Below are 22,911 nucleotides of genomic sequence, written 5' to 3'. Positions count from 1 at the left end.
TTTTATGCCTCGCAAAGCGCTCCCCAAGATGTAAGGCGGTCCCGCTTCCCCAGACTAGACGTGCGCGGGGTCTCACTGGGGCCAACGCCCGCCCAGCACCTCCGAGCTCTGGGACCGCGTCCCTGGAAGGCATTCCCTACCTCGTGGCTTGGAGAGAGCCTTCTCCCGGCACGTCCCTCCTCCGGCTCTTCTAGGCAAGCTCGGGGCCCGCCGTCGGGGGAGGACCCAGCTGGGCAGTACCCCGCCGATCGGGCGCGCGACCAGTCTCTGACCCCCGGACTCCATCCCCGGGTCCCTGCACTGTCCCCAGCCCTTCAAAGCGTCCACCCTCCTTCGGGTAACTCACTCACCAGAGCTCCCCGGGCCTGGAGGACGCACGGGGGCAGCAGGCCGAGGGAAGGTGGGTGGAGTTGCGAGCGCGCAGGACGCTTGAGACCCCGGGGTCCTTCTGACCCCCTGAGCCAGCGTTGGGGGAAGGCAAGAAGGAAAGAGATGGACACAAAATTGGGAGACATTGGAGAATTTTACCCCCTGCGGCCGTAGAACAACCCCCCTCCCCGCCCCCGGACCAAACGTGTCCCTATCTCTGATTTCCTGGGAAATAAATTGCTGTCCCCAACCAGCTTCTCCTCGCTCTTCAGTACAGCGAGGTCCACCTTCGTGAGTTCTCGGTCTTTCCCACTAGGGCGTCGCCAGCTTTTCCGAAGTGGGGACGTTCAGTCCCTGCGAAGCCATTGCTCCTTAGGCCCCGGCAGGTCCTCTCCGTCCTTCCCCCCACCCCCCACGCCCTGGGCACAGCGCCGAGGTACCCGCACCCGCCGGCTGGTAACTCCGCTTTGCACCCGGCTGCGCCGCCTCCCTTGCGCTCCAGCAGTCGCCGAGGGCCACGATTCCCCCCCCACCCCCCGCCCCTGCCCCGGGCAGGATTCTTTTCCCGCCCTACACCAGTCGGCCCGGGCCAGGTGCCGTCTTGGGGCCCGGGTGCTGCTCCAGGAGACGCCGTGGAGACCCCGGTTACCTGCGTCCGGCCCCGGCCCGGCAGAGAGCAGCTGCAAGCTGGCCCGAGCAGCGGCCCCAACTTAATTTCCTCCCCCTAGGGGCATGTTTCCCTGAAAAAAACCTCTCCGCCGCTCCCTCCCGCCTTCCCCAAGGGACCGGGAAAAGTCCGAATCTCCATAGAAAAGGCTCCCTGTAAGTGCCCTGGGGAGGGGGGGGGGGGGCGCAGTGGGCGGGGCAGAGGTGGCGGAGAGGATTGAATTTCTCTCCGCTCCAAACCGGCCCTCGGCGGATAAAGCGCAAGTTTGTGCACTTGGTCGACCGAAGGATTGCAAACCCAGAAGACAAAAGTGTCCAGGGAGATACGGAGTTTGCCCAGATTTCCCTGCGGATGGCTTTGCGGAAACGCCTGTGATGTGAACTTTCTGCAGATCGTGTACGGAGTGAGCTAAAGGAAAGGAGGAAGGGGAGCGGGGCGGGGAGGGCGCAGCGTGAGCGTGAAGTGTGCGCGTGTGAGTGTGTTGGGGGGGGGTCGTTGTGTGCCCGGGGGCGGGGGCGGCACTGCGGGACCCGGGAGGGAGTCGGGGGCGCCCCGCAGGCTAACGGGTGCGAGGCGTTCTGCGAGCGCTGGGAAAGGTCGTTGAAGGAGTTCGCTGCACACACACAAAATAATCATCTTAAAAAAGAGTGCCGGGCATGCGCACAGAGAGGATGCCATATTGGAATGAGGCTGTAGTGGGAGTCGGAGGACCCGAGCGGGCGCGCGAGGGAGGCGGCGGGCGGGGCGCGAGCCAGGCGCGGCGAGCAGGGGCGAGGAGGAGCGAGCGGGCGAGGCCGGCGTCCCCCCGGCGGCGCCCGGGGCCTGGGACCACTCCGAGGGGAGGACGAACTTCACCAGGTAGGACGCCGCGCCGGCCGCCGTCCCCGCGCCCAGCCCGCCCCGCCAGCAGACCTCCGGCCCGCAGGTTGAGTGTGAGCCGCTCAGCTTCTTCTTCTTTTTTTCCAGCTTGGGGGGGGGGGGGGGGAAGCTCGAGCAAGCCCGGGCGTGGGAGGCTTGGGGAAGGGGGTGCTGCGGGAGAGAAGCAAAAGAGGAGAGCCGGAGGGGAGAGCGACAGCACGGGAGCAGAGCCCTAAACTCCGCTCTGCGCTCCGGGTTGTCATTTTTTGGCTTTTCCCGTCCCCCCCTCCAACCTCGTCCCTGGGCTTTGAAAAGCCCGGCCTTGCGGGAGGCCGTCTGTAGTTGCAAAGCGTCCTCCTCCCCGGGTGCAAGCTGTCCCCTCCCGCCGCCCACCTTCCTCATTCGTGCGCTCATTTTAGCGACGCAGCCGCCCTTGCTGCCCCGCGCTCCGCGGTCGCTTCCTTGCTGGGGTCTCTTTCTTCGTCTTCTTCTTCTTTTTTTTTTCTTTTCTTTCTTTTTTTTTCTTTTCTTTTCTTTTTTTTTTTTTTTTTTTTTGGTGTGTGTGTGTTGGGGGCGGGGAGGGGGAAAACCGTAGGGTGAGGACTGGAGACCAGCCGTCAAGGGTGTTAAAAATCGTTTACACATTCGGAGTCGCCCTCTTGGAAACATTTGTCTGTGTAGCTTGAAATGAGATTGTCAGTAGTAGTAGTTTTCGGAGCGTGCTCCGGCATGGATGCTCTTTTTTTTTTTTTTTTTTTTTTTGCTTTAAAGTAATATCCTGTCACTTGGGGCTTTCCTGTTGTCTACTCTCATATGACCTCCTTTCAAAATTGCTAATCTGATCTGGCTTTGAAGTGTATTTTTAAAATGTGTGTGTTGGTAAAAATCCGCCAAAAAAAGAAAGAAAGAAAGAGAAAGAAAGAAAAGAAACAACTGTAGGAACTGCTAGATGTATTTATTGATTTTGAGCCGGGGCGGCGGGAGAGGGTGCACCGGGGACGGGGGAACCGTGGGGGTGGGAAGTGGTCGGTTCGCGGCGGCCGGACGCACGTCCAGAGCCGGATTTGTACTTGTGTTTTCTTGCAAAAGCGCAGCGACTGCGGAGAAGGAGTATTTAGAAACCGTGCCAGTTTCAATATGGCGGGCTAAGGTGGCTTTTAAAAACTGAAAATAAAGGTTTTGAGGTGGGAAAAAACCCAACCGGAGTTGCCATCCCTTAGTTTCGACTCTCTTTGGCTACTCCGGGAGCTGTTTTAGCGAATTAAGTGGGAAAAAAGAGCCAGAATGAGCTGCCCTAGTTTTTTCCGTGTTAAGAGTGTGCGTGTCCAGTCCATTGCTGTTGGGGGGGTGGGGGGATGGGTGCCGCTGGTCCAGACCAGGGTATCCAAGCACGACTGCAGTGTGTGCCTTTGGATCAGTGGGCATACCGGTGTGTGCAGTTGGGGGGGGGGTTGTCAAAGACATACGCCCCCAATGTGTGTGTGCGTCTTGGAGCCAGACCCTGCCATGATTTGACGTGACAAACTGCTGACACGTGGTGCAAAATACATGAGGGCTGAGGCAATGATTTATTTCGGCTTTCTTCGAGACGAGCTCTCCCTGTTGCTGGATTCTGCGCTTGTGAAGCCCTACGGGGGTAGGCGGAGTGAGGAGGTGCTCATTCAAAGGACTAACTGTCCAGGGTATTGGGTGCAGTCTGGCTGCAGACGCCTGTGGGGTTTTGTGTGTGCTGGGGGCACGCCGCACTTGGCGGCGGGGGGCCCCACGACCGAGGCGCGGGGAGGATGGAAATGGTGGCTCAGAGAGGTGTCCGCGCGCGGATCTCGGCGGAAAAGTGTGTAGGGTCGAAGCGAGGAGTTGCTTTTGGAGTTGAGCTCTAGGGAAGGTGGGGGATGGGAGCAGTGTTCTCGGATGAAAGTGTCCCTTGCTCAGGTCCTGCGCGAGAAGGCTGGATCTGAGAGGGGCGTCCTGGGCCGTGGCAGGCCAGCGGGCGGCGCTGTCGCTTTGGGGTTTGAGCGGCGCCCTGGAAAGGCCGGCTTCTGGGGCCGGGAGGGTCTGAGACTGGAGTTTGGGGGCAAAGTCGGAGGCTGTAAGGGGAGTCCGAGGGGGAAGCAAGCAAACCGGAGCTCGCTAAGCTAGGGACCAGATCTCCAACAGGGGTCGCCAGTGGCCAGGACGCGGCTGCCGAGCGGAGGTCGCGCGCGAGGGACCCGGGGGGTGGGGGGCTGTGAGGCGGCTGTGCGCGTCCCCGGGGCCTGGCGAGGGCAGGTCCTGGGGACCTTATCTAGGCCAGCGGACCTGATGGTGCATTGGCCACGTGTGCCGAGACGTGTTTAAATCTTGGGGTTAAAAAGATAGTGGTGGCTAGGTCTGCAGTTAGCGCAGTACCGCGGTTTCTGGGCATTTGCAGGGGCCTAGAGGGGGGATCCATAGGGTCAGCTCGTGCTCCCCACTTAGACGGACGCCGCGCTGTCGGAGAGGCCCGTCCCTCGCAGTGCCCCGTGGGTGGGGACCCCGCGGCAGATATTCCCTCCCACCTGGTCGGCGGGGCTGAGAGATCGGCGACACTCGGGCGGAGACTCGTTCGGCCCCCCGGGGCTGAGAGCGCGGCGCGTCCCCGGCCCTTCCAGCGTGCGCTGGCAGCGCGTCCTCCGGGGACAGCTCTCCCGTGGGCTTCGCTGGGGTGGAAGCCAGCCTAAAATGGCTCTGTGCTTGTAAACTGCAGTTTCAGCCGGGAACCCCTCCCCTCGTCCTCCTGACGTCGCCGCTGACAAGCGCACAATTCACTCTAACGCCCCGAAACCCGCGATTTTGCACCGAGCTGTGCCGTGGACGCCAATACACAACCGATTACAAAGAACATTCCTCAGGATTCTCGCAGGGCCCAAGTTTCCCTTTCTTGGGGGAAGCAGCGGGAGGAGGGAGGAACCGCGTCGCGCGGCGAGAGCCCGGCCGACCACCGCCCCGGAACCGGGGCCAGGGCTGCGGCTCCGGGCTGGGGCCCTTTCCGCGTAAAAAACCGAGGGAGGTGGCCCGGGGACGCGGCTGGTGGCCGTGCGGAGCGATCGCCACCGCCTGGGGCGCTCGGCCTTGACGGCAACTCTGGTGTCCGAGTGCGGAGACGACGCCGGCAAGCCTGCGAGACCGTTCCCAAACTTCTGGAGACCCGCTTGCAGTTTCGCTTTCGGAATTTTCGGGATCTTTGGGTTTGCAGAGTGGGGTGGGATTCCGGGAAGAGCCCGGCGCCGCGGGCTGGTCGTGCGGATGCTCGCGCCCCTTTCGGCGCAGTAGTCCGACTTCTCACCACCCCGGCGTCCCGTCCTTCGCGCCCCCGGACCCCGCGGGCGCGCTCGAGGGGCCAGGGCTCCCACGCCGCGCGCAGCCCCCGCTCCGGAGAGCTTCCGCCCGGCCCGGCGTTCGGTCGGCTCCAGCGGCGCGGCCGCGGCGGCTCCGAGCCCACCGGTGGGAAACCGCTTTCGACCAGGGCAGACCCTGCCTGAATCGGGATCCATCGCCGCTGCCCTCCGCTTTCCGTCGCCCCGCCACCCTCCCACCGAGGCCAGGGGGCCCGGGGGGCCGATTGGCGTGTCTGCACCGAGCAAGTGGATCCAGGTTTCACCAGGTCGGAGAAAACGCAAAAACAGGCTTAAATTCGGCCCCAGATGCTGGGGAGGCAAGTGGGGGTGGGGAGGGCGATTGAGCGGGTACGGAGGGGGGAGGGGAGAGGCCTTGGTGGCCAGAGGAATTGTTGCCAGGCTCTCCTTTGAGGTAGGAGATCTGCTACTTTCTCCCTAGCACGCCTTAAACTGGCACACCCCGTGCTTCCTCCCTTCCATAAATAAATGTTGTCTCCAGTCCTTATCTTCGCTCTGCGCTGGGATCAAGCCTGCCTGAGAGGGTACACCCATGTACCCCAGAAACCCTCCACTCCCCTATCAAAGTTCTTACTGTGCCAAGGACCCATTCCCCTGGCCGTGTAAACCACTGCCCGGTGGCTGGGTGGTTCAGCAGCCCCTCCCCTGGAGAAGAGTGCCCCCCACCCCCTGCTGTTCTGATGTGCTGTCTTCTAGAAGTGCCAGCCTAGACCTTCAGGGGTGAGAACTGACTGTTTCCCATTTGGGTAAGGGCACTTGAGTCTCAAACAGGCCATCCCGCTGGGACCTGAATTTCACTAATGATGGGAGTAATTGATGTGTGAGAGCTTTTCAACTCATATTTTTGTTTTTTTTGTTTTTTTTTGGCAAAAATCATGGACTTTTTTTTTTTTAAATCCTGCTCTAGCTAGGTATAAATGCCTTGATTCATGATTCTTGCTTTAATAAAAGCAAAAAAAAAAAAAAAAATCCAACCCACCAGAATAGTTTCTTGAAGAAAGGGGAGAGCCTTGGTGAGAGGCTTGGGAGAAGATTGGCCTTTCTAGTCCCTTTTTATCCTAAGACCTTCCTTTGCTGTCCTGGGAGTGTTGAATGTTTATCAAATCCCATTTCTGCCTGTTCTAGCTGAGGTGGCATTTTTCACCTTCCTTTACAGCCAGTGCCCACAAAGGGCTTGCCAAATCTGAGAAGTGCTGAGTGATGGAAACATTGCTCTGAACAGTAAGTGAATGAGGGTTCCCCTTCATTGGTACGGGCTGCTTTTGGAGTTTAAGAAGCCCGTGCAGGGGAAGCGCGGGGCTCTCCCGGGTCTGTACTTCTGCCTAAAAGTTTTTGTCGGGATATGGAAGTAAAAGGTCCCCTCCTCCTCTTTCTTCTTATTAGTGATTTGAACAAAAATGGTCTACTTTGGGATTTGAATTACTTCCAGTTCTATTATTCTAGGTTCGGACATTTCTCTGTTAGAATGTCACTATTTGGAACTTTTGGAGTTCACTTAACAGTAGAGTGGTCATAAGAACTTGTGAAAGGTCCTTGTTTCCAAACGAAATTAACATGTGTAATTCAAGACTCATTTTGTGTTTATTTGTTTTGTTTTAGCCGTTCTTGTCTATATTGCCCCAATAACAACTTGTTGTCCCCATTCTACAATTAGGAAAAAAAATTAGGGAAGTTATACTTGTCATAACAAACCAAGCTGTGCATTCATTGGTGACCCAGGATCTAACCGCCTGATTGCGTTGAGGAGAACACAGAACCAGGAGGCCGGGATCTATTTCAGAGATGTTTCTGCCTAGCTGTGTGACCTTGGACCACTTACTGTATTTTTCTGAGCCTCATCTTCCTTGTTGATGAAATAAGTGCTTTGGACATGCGTTTCACTCAGAGATCTCCATGCTTCTGTTTGGGGGGAAATTGGTGATTCAGCACATCTCTGTAGGCATGCCCAAGTGATTCATCTTTCAGACCCATGTCCGCGAAGTATGGTGAAAACGTTACCCTGGCCTTGGTGACGGTGGCTTCAGAAGAGGTCTGCGGAGGTAGTTGGGTTGTAGTTCACTATTCAGGGTTAAAGTGCTGTCACTGTTGAGTGACACAGGCTCCACGTGGGGGCACGTCTCATTCATGCCCTGGAAAAGGTGTGGTGTAGAGATCGAGGAGCACGCCAGTGTGGCCTTTGCATATAATCCCTATGATAGCATGGGCTGGGCTGGGTCATTGTGGTTTTGAATAGAAGTCACAAAGAAGTACCTGGTTCGAGTATGTTTCAGTAATTCCTCGGACTATGAGGGGCCGTCTCAGATAGCCCTCTGTACCCCGCCATTGCAGACAGGGTGAGTACAGGGACCTCATCCAGTAGTCTTTATAGCGTGGGTGGGTGACAGCAGCCTGCTGGTAGCCTAGTGAGTGGAGGAACCCAATCCGATGCTGCGTTTTCCATCCCTGCTCTTTACGTTGGGCCACTAGGCAGTACGATTAGCCCTGAACAACGTGGGGGTTAGGAGCAACGACTCCCCCCAGTCCCAGTTGAAAAGCCTTGGGTAACTGGACGCCTCAAAAACTTAAGTTCTAAAAGCCTGCTGTTGACTAGAAGCCTTACCAGTAACATGAACGGTTGATGAATATGTATTTTCTGTGTTACACACTGTATTAAAAGAAAATAGTTATTAAGAAAATCATAAGGCAGAGAAGATACATTAAAAATTTTTTTTGATGCTTATTTACTTTTGAAGGAGAGAGAGACAGAGCGTGAGCGTGGGAGGGGAGCAGAGAGAGAGTGAGACAAAGAATACAAAGCAAGCTCCAGGCTCTGAGTTGTCAGCACAGACTCCAATGCGGGGCTCAAACCCGTAAACCACGGGATCATGACGTGAGCCGAAGTGGGAGGCTTAACCGACTCAGCCACCCAGGTGCCCCAGAGAAAATACATTTAGAGTGGTATGTCTTATAAAAAAAAAAATAATCTGCGTGTCAGTGGACCTACAGCTCAAACCTGTGCTGTTCAAGAGTCAACTGTACTTCCTCTCTGGGCGCCTGAGTGGCTCAGTCGCTTGAGCCTCTGACTTTGGCCCCCGGTTATGAGCCCAAGGTTCGCGGGTTCAAGCCTCACGTCGGGCTTTGCGCTCACAGCTCGGAGCCTACTTTAGATTGTCTGTCTCCCTTTCTCTTTGGCCCTCCTCTGCTTAGGCTCTCTCCCTTTCTTTCAAAGATAAATAAACACACGTACAAAAAAAGAAATGAAAACTCTGGTCTTAGCTACAGTATTTAAGAGTCAACTGTATTTCCTCTCTTTGTAAAACCAGAAGTGTCATGGACAACTCAGAAGACGAATGATCTTATTGGCTAAAGCAAACATTGGCTGAAGTTAGTGTAAACAAGACAGGACTGTATATTATAAATAAGGGAAGGTATTCAATTTAGAACTTGCATAACAAGGATATAAAGTTACCAAATAAAATTCTTTTTTTTAATGTTTTGTTTTATTTTTGAGAGGGAGGGAGGGAGGGAGAGAGAGAGAGAGAGAGAACGAGTAGAAGAGGGGCAGAGAGAGAGAGGGAGACACAGAATTCAAAGCAGGCTCCAGGCTCTGAGCTGTCAGCACAGAGCCTGATGAGGGGCTCGAACCCATGAACCGTGAGATCATGACCTGAGCCAAAGTTGGAAGCTTAACCTACTGAGCCACCCAGGTGCCCCCAAATGAAATTCTTTAAAATAATTTTTTTTTTTTTTTTTTTAATTTTAGAGTTTGGGGGAGAGGGGAAGAGGGACAGAGAGAGAGAGGGAGAAAGAGGGAGAATCCCAAGCAGACTCCGAGCCGTCATTGCAGAGCCTGACATGTGGCTCGATCCCATGACCCTGGGATCATGACATGAGACAAAATCAAGAGTTGGACACAACCCATTGAGCCACCCAAGTGGCCCTCAAATAAAATTCTTAAGGATCGGTTTTGCATGATCATTTCAGTGGTATTCTGATTAAAAGATGCTAGCATCACACTCCCCATCTGGTTAGCACCCTAGTGAATTTTATCTATTTTATTTTATTTTTTACTGTTTATTTTTGAGGTGGGGGGAGGGGCAGAGAGAGGGAGACACAGAATCCGAAACAGGCTCGAGGCTCTGAGCCGTCAGCACAGAGCCTGACTCGGGGCTTGAACTCAAGCGTTGAGATCGTGACCTGGGCCAAAGTCAGATGCTTAACACACTGAGCCACCCAGGCGCCCCTAGTGAATTTCAGAACGTGATTATATTTCACCATGTACTAATAGTTAGGGCCCCTTGTGTTTTGACAAGATGACATTCACTAATCAAAAAGTTTTACTTTCTGTCACGTAGGTTTCCATTCTTGTGATAAGATAGATGTCTTTGACACTGAACAAGCGAAGAATCCATTGTGCTTTTCTGTTTCATTCTTTTTGATTTTCTTAAAAACAAAAATGACACATTTCGGTAGATACGGCACTTGTTAAAGCATAGGGTGAATTCTGTAGGGCAAATAATGTTAGCAGCTGTGACTGGACAAGACCCGTTTGGAGCTGGTGGGACTGGGAGAGGTGGAAGAGATTTTTATCCTGGGATTTTTGTTTTTTCCCCCTGAAGTTTTATTGGCTGAGAAAAAAAAAAATCATCTTTTTTCTTATTAGTAAAAAAAAATTTGTGTTTAAAGTAATCTCTGCATCCGGCCGGGGACTCATACTCATGACCCTGACTGACATCAAGGGTCACATGTTCTCCACCACCTGAGTCAGCCAGGTGCCCTGAAAAAAATAATCTTTTTTTTTTTTTTTTTTATTTTTTTTTTTACATTTTTTTTTTTTTGAGAGACAGAGACGGAGCACAAGTGGGGGACGGGCAGAGAGAAAATGAGACACAGAGTCCGAAGCAAGCTTCAGATTGCACAGAGCCTGACGCGGGGCTCGAACTCACGAACCGAGAGATCATGACCTGAGCCGAAGTCGGACGCCCAACCGACTGAGCCACCCAGGCGCCCCTGAAAAAAATGATCTTAAAAAAAATTATTAAGGTGTACCTTGTCTACTTTCTCCTAAATTCGGCAAGTTTTTTTTTTTTTTCCATTCCATTTCAGTTAAAAGTGAAGTATGAATCCCGCATCACTGTAAGGTATAATACAAGAGTCTGAAATGCCGAGTGCAAGTTCTCACAAAGTGTCATTTTAAGTATAATTTCAGTAGGTGCTCGTTTAAAAACCGGACATGTGGATCTGTAGGTCCAGGGACTAATGACGGAAGGATGGAGGAATTAATAAGATTTGGAATTCCAGATAATGTTGAAAATTAAAAGTACTTGGGTAAGCCTGAACTGTTTTCCGGCCACTGTGCTTCTCAGTTTGTGTTTCTATTTCATCTAGGTTATGGAAATATCACCCCACTTTACAGATGAGACTGAGGCTTTAGGGAGCTTGAGTAACTTGCTAGCAAGGTGGAGTGAGAGAGACTGAGGAACTGAATCCTGGTATTACATTGTCTTGAAACTGAAATTACTGTATGTGACACGCTGTGCCTAGCACTTTAAATGCTTTAGCCTCCTTAATCTTTATAGGGGAGTGCTCTTATCTTTATTTTACTGATACGGAGATCGAGTCTTTGGAAAGGTTATACAGGATCCTATAAATAGGTTTTTGTTTTTTTTTTTAATGTGCTTGATTTGAAATGCAGTGAAGACTAGAGCATTTCTGTTTGCATTTATTTTGGATCCTCGCGAAAGAGGAAAGCCTTTAAACGAAGCTGAATCCCCGTCTTTAAAAAGGAGAAGTGAAACTACTCAGTGTTTCTGGGTTGGGATAGCGTGCGGCTCCCTGACATGTCAATCAGCCACTAAAAGTTTGGGAAGGTGCTGCACTTCCGAAATTTCGGCTTAATTCAAAAAATAATTGGCTTTCATATCCCCCGGTTTGCTTTTTCTCTCTCCTTTCTGAAAGACCTTCCCGCTCTAACGTAAGCGAGAATGAATTGGAAGCCGGGGAAGAGAGCTAGAATTTTCCTTTCTAAGTAGTGCTGGCCACCAATGAGCATCGTCTTCTGCATGCACCTTAGCATTTTGGTCTTTTAGGACGTTCCTGTTTTCTGCCACAGAACGTTGAATTCAGAGCGGCTCTTTGTGTGAGGCCTGGGAAGCACTGTGCTCACTCTGGCCAGGTCGGCTGATGTGCACGTCACGCGGTGAGCTTGACCTCAGGCTTGAAGCTGGCCATCAAAGCTTCTTTACTGTTTACCAGTAGAAACTAATTTCGCTTCCTCTAAAAGCTCAGGAGAAAAAGTCAAGTTTTGCACCAAATCAAAGTAGCAGGATTTTAATGGAAATTGGCTCTTGGCATGTATGTATATGTATATATAGTTTTTAGGAAGTGCACTAAATGTAGATAGCCTACAGTCTGATGGGTACAGTGAACCAGTCTAGGGAATTCAGAACCCTTGATCTGGCTCAGAGTTTTTTGTGTGTGACCTTGGCTAAGTCACTTTCCTTTAATCCTCCATTTTGGATTTTTGATTTTTTTTCCTGTAGTGGATGGCAGATAGAATTTTCTTGCTAGGTACAACCGGCTTTAAAAGGTAAAGGCCGGGGCTCCTGGGTGGCTCAGTCGGTTAAACGTCCAACTTCGGCTCAGGTCATGATCTTGCGGTCTGTGGGTTCGAGCCCTGCGTCGGGCTCTGTGCTGACAGCTCGGAGCCTGGAGCCTGCTTCCGATTCTGTGTCTCCCTCTTTCTCTGCCCTTCCCCCGCTCCCTCTGTCTCTGTCTCTCTCAGAAATAAGTAAACATTAAAAAAAATTTTTTTTAATTTAGGAGTTAATTACGAAAATGTTTATGGTTCTGTTACACTTTTAAATATTTAAGTACTGGGGGCACCTGGGCGGCTCAGTGGGTTGAGCATCCAACTTCGGCTCAGGTCATGATCTCACAGTTCGTGGGTTCTCACCCCGCGTCAAGCTCTGTCCCAACAGCTCAGAGCCTGGAGCCTGCCTCAGGTTCTGTGTCTCCCTCTCTCTCTGCCCCTCCCCTGCTCGTGCTCTCTCTCTCTCTGTCTCTCAAAAATAAAATAAACTTAAAAAAAAAAAAGGTAAAGGCCATGTGGGGCGCCTGGCTGGCTCAGTCAGAAGAGAATGCAACTCTTTTATTTTTTATTATTTTTTTAATGTCTATTTATTTTTGAGAGAGAAAGAGAGAGAGAGAGAGAGAGAGAGAGAGAGACAGAGCGCAACTGGGGTGGGGCAGAGAGAGAGGGAGACAGAGAATCCGAAGAGCATGCGACTCCTGATTCCGGGGCTGTGAGTTCAAGCCCCGTGTAGGGTGTAGAGATTACTTAAATAAGCAAAACTTAAAAAAACAAGTAAAAGCCACGTTTACTTTTACGGTTTTGTGACAAATGCCCTATCTTTTTGTTAGAGAAGACAACACGTCTCTGACTCTTTCCTAAGGTGCATACGCATAGCTCACCCTTGCAAAGGACGGGTTGGCCCTTGTAGCCATCGTTCTGTTCTCACCTCCACGTTGGAAAGGATGCTTCCCTTTGGGTGGGTTAGAAAAAAACAAACACTATTCAGTAGAGGTCATCTTGAGTATCCAGTCATAATCGTCTTGGGTGTGTGCTAAGCACAGACGCTCCCTGGGCAGCAGGAGAAGAGGGGATCTAGCATTTGATAAGTGGCCAGTGGTGCAGGACGTAGGTTAGAGATTCCCTAAGAGACTGTTCCAAACAGGCTTCCGTGGGGGCTCTTTCTGAAGGAGATACGCCGCTCTCTGGCCCTGTGGAGACCTTGTAGAAACGCTGCATAAGACGAGTGGGGATAAAAGACAGAAAAAGTCAAGGGGGTTGGAGGACCAAGCACGCGGCCAACATTTCCCTTGGATCAGTGTGGGGTTTGCCCTCACTCCTGCCGAGGGGAGACCGGATTTGCCTTTCGAAGGGTGGAGAAGTGGGAAAGAGGGAAGGAGGAGCCTGAGGATGGAGGCCCCTGGGGAGGAGGATGAGGGTTTGGAGGTAGGTATCCCGTACAGTCTGAACGGGAGGACAGACGTCATCAGCGTGACAGGAGGCCCTGAGTGCAAGCATGTGCTTTTCCAGGCAGCCCGCTTGTTTATGCATTAATATCCTTCTTGATCCCAACTCACGAAGTTAGACTTCCTCTGCTTTCATCACACTTACTCTTTTATTTGCACACAGACGAACACCAGATGTGAAATCGCCACTCTAGCCTCTGGCTGCGTGTTGATCGCTGGAGGTGGATCCTGTTTTGCTCACCCCGATTTGCCACGATTGGCACGGACGTGTCGACCCGTGGTCACTCAGCGCTGCACTGTCATCCCACACGTTTGTCTTTATTCCTGTCACTTGTACTTGTCAGCCTTCATTTGCCATGTGGTCTAGTTAAGAAGGGGCTTTGAAAGTCCGGGGCGCCGGGGGGGCTCAGTCGGCGAAGCGTCCGACTTCGGCTCAGGTCATGATCTCACGGCTCGTGAGTTCGAGCCCCGCGTCAGGCTCTGTGCTGACGGCTCGGAGCCGGGAGCCTGCTTCGGATTCTCTGTCTCCCTCTCTGTCTCTCTGCCCCTCCCCATCTCATGCTGTCTCTGTCTCTCTCAAAAATAAACAAACATTAAAAAAAACCCCTTGAACTAAGTATGCTTTTCTCTTCCCGGCTAGCTGCAGAACACAGGACACCTTTCCCGTTCATCCCTTCAGTGCAAAAAGAACTTCAGTGCTTCTTGGCAGTTTATCAGGTTAAGTCTCTGAGTAGCCAGTTGGGCATTTAGGTCCTGACTCCTCTCTTTTCATGAAAGCTTTTGGGATCCAGCTCAGACCATGGGTGTAGTGTTTCCTTTTTGGAGTCTCTGTTCCCTTGAAGGGGATGCTGTATTATTTTCTCCCCCCATGTACTCTTAGTTTTAATAGGGAAGGTGGGTGAAGGCCCAGATTGCCTGAAACGTTCGCCTGGGAGAGGACACTTTTTGGAATTGTCCCTGCGTTTTGCAGATGAGGACAGGGTTGCTGGCTGTGTTTTGAAGGCCAGGCATACACTCGGGTGCATCACGGTGTAAAGCCCAGGTCTCCTGCGATCCCTGCAGGGTTCGTTACATTTCCCATGTTGTGTCCTAATCAAGGTAAATTAGGGTGTTTTTACTGGCTTTGCATAATGATATTCCTCCACTGGAGGAAACCTCCTTCATGCATTTAGATGATGTGATTTATAAAATTTGATTTATGCCCAATTTTATGGTTATATCCATGGCTTCAAGTAAACACCTGAAATGCTCTTTAGTTGCTTTGTGTATCCCCAGGGAGCTTGCACAGCTCTCCAGGCTGCCTTCCAGGAGGTGCTTCTCTACACGCTTACAAGTGTGTGGTATCTCTCAAGCATCGTTGCCATACATCTGTGCGGCTTGGAGTAATGAATACATAAAACCCCCTCAGAAGATTAAGCACTGATTATTAGACATTATCTATGCATGTCTAGCCGACACAAGGATCCCTTGTCAGAGTTCTTTACTTTTTGAGTTCTTAAGGATCATGCATACAACGCATGGGCTAATTTACCGAAAATGCCTTCTACGCGTGGATGTATGCCGTGAGATACAAATCTCCTGTAAAGTAGGAGGCTGCTCGGCTTTGTTAGAAACTCGGGTTGATGCTCTCATTCGTTCCAGTCTTCGCAGGTGACAGGGAAATCCCAGGGTTTGTTGAAGAGGTCGGGGCTGAGTGGGATGATGTCTGTGCTCCTTCTAAGACGCCTGCTTTTTCAGGAAGGCCTCTACCAGGCTCCTCTGTGTGAAGTATTTGGTGTCAGTCGTATGCCAACCCCAGGACGGTGTTGCACCTTCGTGGCGTGGAGGCAGATTTGTGGTGCACAAAACCCTTCGTCGCTACCTTGATGCAAAGACGTGTTGTTGCATCGTGGATTCTGTTGCGTATTTCGAGGCCTCGTCCTTCTTTATGGTAAACTAGTGGCTAACGCTACTGAAATAATTTGTAGGTAAACAGTCAGTAAGTGAACCCCTGAGATGGTGCACGGCTCGTGTGCCCTTTCGTTGGGTTTCCTCCTCTCTTGAGCAGGTAGCCCGGAAGGCTGCTGCGTTTCTGCGTTGCCCCAGCCCATTTGTAACCCCAGATTGCGTTTGCTCTTCTGCCCTCGAGTGACGCGTGCCGTTGGATCGGGAGGTTCAGAGGTGACGGTCACAACCGTGGCTTAGAAGACACGGGATGTTACTGTGGGAACCGTTGGCTGCCGTCAGCCCTGGAATTTCTTATGGAAATATTTGGAAAGATCTTAAGCTTAGGTGAGTTATCCTGAGCTCATCTGCAGATTCCCGGAGTGTGAAATGAGGCCGTTTTCCGCTGTGATTTCGCCGTGCTAGATATGCATGGGCAGCTAGCGCGGGTCTGGAATTTCGTAGGCTTTGAGTTTAGACCTTCACGTGTTCTTTCCTATCGGGCGGAGGTTCTCTTTTCTGAGTCACGAGACGAGAACAAGCAAACCTTTTCCCATTTCAGAGTAGCAAGCTTGACATTCTGAGTCTGCCAGCTGGGGACACCGCGAGTTTCTTGAACTCTACTCCAGGGCGGGTCGGTTCGAAAGGTCTGTGGATAAGCGGGTAAGTTGAAAAGAAACGCACCGTTTCTTTTATTGTTAACACGACTCGGTTCTCGAAAGCGAGCCCGTGGGAGCAGCGAGCCTTTGGACCCTGCCCGTGGGCGAAGGAGACGCGAAGGGTGGCGGATGCTAAGGCAGCCCCGTGACGGCAGAGAACAGCTTTATGTTTTCACCTGCGTTTGGATAATTATGGTTTCCATCGGGGCACGGCGAGAGTGTGACACCGATCGTGTCTAAGAAAACAAAATCAAGACGAACCACTGTTGTACGGGTCAGTCGTGGGCGAGGAAGGGAGGACAGGGATTGACGGGCTCTCATCGGCGGAAATCTAAAGCTGGGGCCGGACGCCTCTGTGACTTCGGATTTAGGAGGCTGAGCTTTCGTGGAGCCCACACCTGCCTCCTCGCAGGGAAGGGAGACAGCGGGTGTGGGAGGCTCTGTTGCCCAGCAGCGACAGCAGGCAGAGAGCCCAGCCCCGCCGTAGCGGAATACGGGAGACTCGTTCCAGTGTGTCGGCCAACCTGTGAGCGGAGACGCGGGGGTTTCCTCCGGGAACGACCCCCGCAGGCCTCCAGACGGGTTCCCGGGTCCCACCCTCACCTGCGCCCAGAGGCGCCAGCCAGCCCCTCCGGTTTGCCTCTTGAACGGGAGGAACCCCGAAGTGTCACGTCCCTTCTGAGCAAGGCGCCTAACAGGCAAGTGCAGAGACCAGGAACCAACGGAGAGAAAAAGAACTTCTCTCACGGAGGCGAGAAGAGAGGTCTTTAAAGAAAGATCATTGATCAGCACAGGGATGGAATAGAGGCAACAGAACCGGGACAGGATGGGAATGGGGAGGATTACGAGGATTTAAAAGGAGTCTGTTTATCTATGTGTTTCATGTTTATTTATTGGAGACCGAGGGTGCGTGGGTCAGGGGACAGGGGATCTGAAGCAGGCTCTGTGCTGACGGCAGACAGCCCGAGGTGGGGCTCGAACTCACGAGCCCGTATGATTGTGGCCCGAGCTGAAGTCAGAATCTCAACCGACTGAGCCACCCAGGCGGCCCTCAAAAGACCATTCTGAAATTAAACTGTGAAGCTCCACAGAACAGCAGGAAGAAGTAGCTGATGGTAGATTCTAGTTGGGGTGGTACATTAGAAGAACATAAAAGATGGGGTGCCTGGGGGGCTCAGTCGGTTGAGCGTCCGACTTCGGCTCAGGTCATGATCTCGCGGTTTGTGGGTTCGAGCCCCGCGTCAGGCTCTGTGCTGACAGCTCGGAGCCTGGAGCTGCTTTGGATTCTGTGTCTCCCTTTCTCTCTGCCCCTCCCCCGCTCGCAGTCTGTCTCTCTCTCTCTCTCTCTCTCTCTCTAAAACAAATATTAAAAATAAAAAAGGAAAGAGAGCATAAAAGAGAAAATTGAGATCGAGGAGGTCCGACGTTTGAATGACTTTGAACGAAAGAACAGAAAACAGAGAGGAAGCACTTAGCAGTAATTCAGGAAAATTTCCTAGCACCGAAATACATGAATTTCAAACTCGAAAGAAGCCCGTGTGCCCCGAAACCACAAGTGGATTGCCATAGACACGCCACTGTGAAATCTCAGAACCTCAGAAGCCCTGGCAACTGGGCTGCTGCCCGACTTCTCCCCTGGAAGCTTCAGGATGTGGAAGGAAGCCCTCGAAACTCTGAGAGAGGATGCTTTTCCAGCTTGGGATTTTTTTTTACCCGCCTACGCTGTTGGTTAAAATGGGAGGGTAGGTAAGGACATTTTCAACCACGCAAGACCTCAATGTTTCCCACCTAAATCCTTTCCTAGGAACGTGGTGGTGAACGTGCCTCACCCCAAGAGAGAAAACCGATAACGGGGAAGGTGTGGGGCCCAGAAGGCAGGATGTGCTACAAAAGAGACAGAGGCCAGGTCTCAGGATGGCACCTGCCAGCCCGGCAGAGAAGGCAGTTAGTCTGGATCGGGGCAGAGCAGAGGCAGAGCTGTCTGAAGAAGGGGAGGCATCCTAAGGTGCTGTGGGGTCAGCTGGGGCATCTGCTTAGAGCCTTGCTGCTCTGAATCACGCCTGTCAGGAGGGGAAGGGCAGGCGGGAGGGAGGGAGAGCGGGCTGAGTGCCAGCGCCTTACCCGATAATGACGGAAACTGAGACGTTAATAAGCGAGGTGTTATCAGAGGCTCGGAGATGAACACCAAAGCGGTCACCCGAGGGATTTGAAGGACAAGGGCATTGCTAGGAATGAGGGACACCATGGGAAGAGTCCCTGGAGCTTGCACGATCCATTCCGCTCTTGCTATTTGAGAAAAGAGACCTGGGAAAAAAGGTGTGTCCAGATACATAGATCCGTTAGGAGAATGGCTCCCCTAGGAAGAGTCAACGGGATGAGTTCTTCACAAAATCATCACTCTTGCTACACTTTTATGGAGAACAGCCTGGCCTGACTTAGGCAGAGGGTGTAGCAAAGCTTGACTTTGTAAAATGAAATTGAGATAACTGGAATTCTTTAAGGAACACTACTTATAATGCAAGACGATTTCCTCTTCTTCTTCTTCCTTTTCCTCTTCTTTTTTTCTTAAATAGTCTCCACGTCCGGTGTGGGGCTTGAACTCATGACGCTGAGATCAAGAGTGGGTGCTCTAGGGGCGCCTGGGTGGCTCAGTCGGTTGAGCGTGCGACTTCAGCTCAGGTCATGATCTCACGGCTCGTGAGTTCGAGCCCCACGTCGCGCTCTGTGCTGACAGCTGGGAGCCTGGAGCCTCCTTCCGATTCTGTGTCTCCCCCTCTCTCTGTCCTTCCCCTGCTCACGCTCTCTCTCTCTCTCTCTCTCTCTCTCTCTCTCAAAAATAAATACACATTAAAACAATTTTTAAAAATTATATGAAATACCATCAAAATTGAAATGTGGAAGGATATGAACAGTGTTTTCACATGAGGACCGTATGTTGCAATGGCATGATGCTGTTGTTTGATGTCACATTGAAAAAGGGGAAAGAAAACACCCCTGATGGACCCAGAGGAGGTTGCGTTCAGATATATTCCGTTTTGTTTCTTAAGTGATTATTTTTTTTTCAAAGTTCATTTAATTTTTTTGGGAATCTCTGTACCCAACAGGGGGCTCAAACTCACGACCCAAGATCAAGAGTCGCACGCTTGAATTCCTGAGGCTGCCAGACGCCCCATCTCCGATTCATTCTGTCGTCACTGCGAGGCTCTCTGTAAGCGAAGAAGGGGGCCTGGCAGGCTGGATGGTGTTTTAGCAGCGTGGATCGTGAGGCTTAGATGTGTTCTTGAGTTTGGCCCCTGATCTAACTTCTGGGATTCCGTGCGAAGGAAGGCTCAGAGACGCAGTAGGGTTTAGGGCCCAGGATGATTAGCACAGTGCCGTTGATGATGGGGAAAAATAAAAAACAGCTTAACGGTCAGTAGGAGGGGAATGGTAAATAGATTGTTACAGTAAAGACTGTACAACCATTTCAAGTCATGTTTTCAAAGAAGTTTAATGACGTGGGGACATATGCTTTCTGCGGAATGGTAAACGAAACGTGAGTTTCTAAATTCTGCCTGCACTCAAACGCCACAGAGAAGCCGTCAGGAGGGGATACTATACATGCAAAAATGGTTGTGCCTGGGTGTTAGAATTACGAGTGATTCTAATTTGTTCCTTTATAATTTTATTTTCCTAGATTTCTGCAGAGTGTGCGTGTACCATTTGTGGGAAGGAAAAAGTAAACGTTGTTGGAAAAGGGCAAATGGGATGTGTCATTCGCCAAAATAAATACGTTTTGTAGTCGCCTGGGTAAAAAAGGCTTGTTACCTGTCTTTGTAGAGTAAGGTTTAAATCTGCCACTCATCCAGGTGGCTTTCTTTGTGATATTTATAATGTTACCCTTGAGTTCTATTTGAAGTGATGGATTCGGTGCGTTTAAATCGATGTCTTATTTGACAGTCCTCGGTGACCTTTTGATAGTGGCTGGTCGGGAGAATGCATGGAGCTAAATCCCCACGAAGTCATAAAAAACTTTAGCAAACTTTTCCCCCTTTAATAAGTATCAGATAAGCCATTGATACTTGACTCATGTGTTAACAGCCAGTTTTGTGGACTTTTTTCCTCTTCCCTTCCCAGAAACACTTTATGTCTGACCACCTTTTTGAGTTGGAATGATTTCCCTGAATGTATAGATGAAAGAAAACAGGAAGTGATTTTAGTGCGATGTACATAACTAAGCTTATTAGATCGCTGCTTCTTTGAAATTAGATCGATACAGAAATGCCGCATGTTCTATACAAACCTGCTACATCACAGCGTTTGTTATAAAGTATCTGTGCAGGCTCATGGGGAAGCTGTTAAGTCTCTTTGTGAAATTCCCTAGGTTTTAAAATTCCTGTGTTCTCTTTTAACTAGCTTGCTGGCGTTAAATTAAAATGTTTTTAAGACAGGGGCGCCAGGGTGGCTCAGTCGGTTGACCATCCTACTTCGGCTCAGGTCATGATCTCGCAGCTCGTGAGTTCGAGCCCTGTGTCGGGCTCTGTGCTGACAGCTGGGAGCCTGGAACCTGCTTTGGATTCTGTGTCTCCCTCTCTCTTTGCTCCTCCCCTGCTGGCATTCCCTCCCTCCCTCTTTCTCTCTCTCTTAAAAATAAATAAAACTAAAAAAAAAAACAAAAACAAAAAACTTTTTTAAGGCAGCCAAGAATTGATGGGTATATAGGACATGCTCCAAATTCAGATGTAGTCAACTTTGGCCTGTCTGTGCTGTGGGCTAGCTGTACTCTGTAAGACGACAGCCAATAGGACTTATAAATTAATTAAAATTAAAATTGAGATCCACGTGTGGCTGGTGGTTACTGTGTTGGACCATGCAAGGTATGGAAAATTCTATTGGATCTTGCTGGTGTCTGCAACTAATTCAAATTAGGTAAAAGCCCCTAATAAATTCCTGGTTAGCTTTAGGATAGTATCTAGTGAGTGTCCTTCCCTGCCCATCTTCGTCCTAACAAGACTTTGCTTGCCTTATGCTAAAATTAGTTAACCTTCTCTGAATACTCTCCAAATGATTGGAGGAGGCAGAAAAGAATTTACAGGGGGAGGATGCTGATTATATTAAATTTGTTTCAGATAAACGGGTAATATGAATGCAGCAAATAAACCATTACCACTTAAAATAAAAAGCCTTGATAGATTCATAGAACTTTAGATTTGAAGTTCAATTAATTAATTTTGGGGAGAGAAGGAGTGAATTCCCTGGAATGAAATCCTCACATGTGTAGGGGAGGGGCAGAGAGAGGGGAGACAGAATCCCAAGCAGGCTCTACTCTGTCAGCACAGAGCCCGACTTGGGGCTCGATCTCATGAACCACGAGATCACAACCTGAGCTGATAATCCAGAGTTGGATGCTTAACCGACGGAGTCACCCAGGCACCCCAGAACTTTAGGTTTCAAAGGGCCATTGATTTAATCTAATTATGCCTTCATGAGAAGTTTGAGGAACAGAGAGGTTAAGTAATTTGCTTAGGTCACACAGCTCGATAGTGACCTTATTCCTCTCCAAGTTCACTGTTCTTATCACTGAGCCAAGACAACTTTCGTGAGATGCTCCCGTTACTATAATTCTGTCGTTCAACAACTTTAGAGACAAGAAGAGCCAGTTATGATAGGATTAATAGCTTTGCACTGGATCACAGGTGTATTATAAAAACAGGAAGTTACCCTTTAAAAACCCGGTTTTCTCAGCCTTCTTTTCATGTCTAAAAAAAAAAAAAAGTTCTTTCATTAATAGAAAGTTTTACCTTTGGTCTTGAAGTTATATGTATTTTAAGATCAGAATGAAATACACTTCCTTTTAAAAATAGCCTTTTGGGGGGGTTCGGGTGTTGTAGTCAGGAAAAGGATTTGCTTTTCACAATCCTGTTTTCATTTGGCAGATCTTCTGGGCCAGCTGTCACCACTAAGATTTGCTCCCCCGACAGACTCCACTGGAAGTAAATTTCTGTGAAATGGTCTGTCATTCTCATAGTCAGCGTATTTTCCCCCCTAATTTTTATTTCCACGGGCACTGCCTAGGTCCCATTAGTTGTGGAGGACTGGCTGTGGCAGATGAAGTGATTTCTTCTAAGAACCTGCCTTCCAGCTGTGACAAGATTGTGTTTTGTTAATGTTGGGGCTTCCTGGGCTGCATCTGTCAGATACACCCTGAGCTTCCTTCCTTCTCTTCTCCCTTGCTTAGTTCAGACCTGCGCCCGCGTTGTTTTTTTTTTTCAGTCCTGTCCCTGTCTGTCCGTCTGCCTGGCATCCAGCTGCCAGAGCGACTTTCCTGGAACAGATCTGATCTTTTCACCCCCTGGAATGAAATCCTGACCACAGAGTGGAGCGCAGGGGTTCGGGTCCTCGCTCAGGCAGAACCTTCTCCTCTCGCTGGGGTGTGGCCCTGAGTCTGTTCAGGCAGCACCTGCTCAGGTCCTGCCTGACCATCATCTCGGTAATCCCGGCTCCCACGTCTTGCTCGCCTGTGCTTCTCTGCATCCGTGGGGTTTCCTGTCACTTACCAGCTTACCATGGCGGTGCGCTCTGTGCGGGCGGTTTGTGGTACTCTGTTTGCTCCGAGTGTCCCACCCCCGATACCTTCAGGGGCTCATCCTTCTGCCTTCCCAGTTCTTGGTGGTCCCCTGACGGACTCCGGTGGACCGCTGTGAGGGAGGCAGTGTTTTCCAGAGTGTGCCCCATCTGCCCCTCTCTTTGTGCCGTCTGGATGCCCCCGGAGTCAGTGGGCATTGTGTCCCTGTGTAGGTGATCCGGTGGTCTGTAAACTCACACACAAACTTCCATCGTTGCTAGCGGGTGTGTGTTTTAACCCTGTGGGCTCCCTGCTTGTGTTCTTGAAGTGGGGGTGTGTTGGCAGTTGGGCACCCGGTGGGATGGCCGCGCTTGCTTGTTGACGTCATCGTTGGCAGTTGGGCGTGTGGTGGGATGGCCGCGCTTGCTTGTTGACATCATCGTTGGCGGTTGGACACCCGGTGGGATGGCCATGCTTGCTTGTTGACGTCATCGTTGGCGG

At 50.9% G+C, this 22,911-nt stretch overlaps 1 protein-coding gene across 3 annotated transcripts in view; it reads left to right on the top strand.

Moving 5' to 3' along the window:
- The first annotated feature begins 1,258 nt into the window (after positions 1-1,258).
- SFMBT2 (Scm like with four mbt domains 2) overlaps positions 1,259-22,911 on the top strand; it is a 227,747-nt gene continuing 206,094 nt past the window's right edge. The window contains exon 1 of one of the 3 annotated variants that reach the window (XM_049626785.1): positions 1,259-1,432. The gene's annotated coding sequence lies outside the window, so the exon portion shown is untranslated. Of the gene's footprint in view, positions 1,433-1,620; positions 1,895-4,991; positions 5,517-22,911 lie in introns of those variants that run through there. The other 2 variants (XM_049626784.1, XM_049626783.1) reach the window with 2 other exon arrangements.

The sequence above is a fragment of the Panthera uncia genome, chromosome B4 (assembly GCF_023721935.1).
Source record: "Panthera uncia isolate 11264 chromosome B4, Puncia_PCG_1.0, whole genome shotgun sequence".
In the NCBI taxonomy this organism is placed as follows: domain Eukaryota; kingdom Metazoa; phylum Chordata; class Mammalia; order Carnivora; family Felidae; genus Panthera; species Panthera uncia.
Note: the sequence above shows the minus strand (reverse complement) of the source record. Positions and strands in the feature narration are given on the sequence as shown.